This window comes from Molossus molossus, unplaced genomic scaffold, assembly GCF_014108415.1.
Source record: "Molossus molossus isolate mMolMol1 unplaced genomic scaffold, mMolMol1.p scaffold_m16_p_17, whole genome shotgun sequence".
NCBI lineage: Eukaryota > Metazoa > Chordata > Mammalia > Chiroptera > Molossidae > Molossus > Molossus molossus.
Window position 1 is genome coordinate 23,058,549 of NW_023425352.1, and position 1,575 is coordinate 23,060,123.

Genomic DNA, 1,575 nt, shown 5'->3' on the forward strand with positions numbered 1-1,575 from the left:
TGAAGGGCCCTGGCCCCAAGACAGTGCCCACATGAGGAGAGAACCCCTGGTTTGTTATTGGAGAGGCTGGTGGGTCAGACAGAGGCAGGAAGGATATTCCTGTCTTGCAGGGCTGGGAGGGCTGGGATGACTCACTCAGTCACTTGTTTACACTTTATCTCTCACCTGCTTCCAGAAAGGCTTTGAGGAGCTCATAATTAAAGCCTCAGGTGCCTCAGCCTGCTGAGACAGAAAAGACCGTGTCCCGGCTGGAGCATGGCTTGGGGGAGGCTGGCACAGCTTGGCAGGGCCTGGGCCGGCTCACCAGAGGGATGGAGAAGGCCGACTTCCGTAGTGTGTGGGGTGGAGGATAGCAGGGATGAGAGCAGAGGGAGGAAAGCCAGACTGAGCCCCGACTGACCAGAGGTACTGGAGGCTGGGAGTGTCCCTTTTAGATAAAGAAATGTGGTAGGAGTGGTGGGGGAGGGGCAGGAGGGCTCCAAAGGCCTGGAATCTGGCTGCGCCCATTTCCCATATTTGCTCAGTTGCTGTCTTTGGGCTTCCAGCGGCTGTCAACCTGTGGGTTGCGACCCCTTTGGGGGTCGAACGACCCTTTCGCAGGGGTCGCCTAAGACATAACAGTAGCAAAATTACAGTTATGAAATTACAGCAACGAAAATAATTTTATGGTTGGGGTCACCACAACATGAGGAACTGTATTAAAGGGTCGCGGCACTAGGAAGGTTGAGAACCACTGGGCCATCCTGTTGAAGATTCCTGTTGGCCAGTCCTGGGCCCTCCAGCTGCCCCAAGGCTCAGGCCTCTCTCCCGGGAACCACCAGCTTCTCATCTCTGGAGGGCGGATTTCCACTCCAGGTTAAGGCCCAGGGCCAGGTGCCTCTGGCTTCAGGTTGAAAAACTTATTAGAGGAAATCCTGTCCTCTGCCCAGGTCCCTATCTGATCCCCCACCTGCCTCGCCCCCATTCCCAGCATGAGTTGGGTGTCGCCCACTTCACCTTCACGCATTTGGGACATCCTAATGGCCCCTGTGCCTTGGTCTGGCAGCAGTGACAAAGAAGCCCTGCCCCCACCCCTGGGAGCTCTTCTTTCTCAGGCCACCCAGGGCCTGAGCTTTGCCTGCCCCTCCCCCAGGCCATTTCCTGCCTCTTACCTGGAACATCCCTCCTGCCCCAGTCTCAGCTCAGCTCAGGTTTCTTTGGGAGGCTCACCGACAGCGTCCCCACATTACACCAAGTTTTGGCAAGTCCAGCTCAACTCTGACAGACTTTCTGTCACACTCCCCTCCAGCAACTGAAACCACACTTTACCGGTAATAGAATACCTTTCGTTTAGGGAGGTGGAGGGAGTCTCCCCCAGGCGGGATTAAACATCATGACAGTTTCTAAAGGTAGGGGCTGGAATTCAGGCTAAAAAGTAAGGCAGCAAGACAGGGTAGGGGTTGGGGGTTGGACAGGGATGGTCAGAGGTTCTAGAACCAGCATCTGCCAGTCTGGGTTGTGGGGCCGCCCGAGCAACAGAGGTGCAGCTGTGGGGTACAGGAGGGCAGGTGGAGGGCAGGGAGGCAGGAGGTGCCT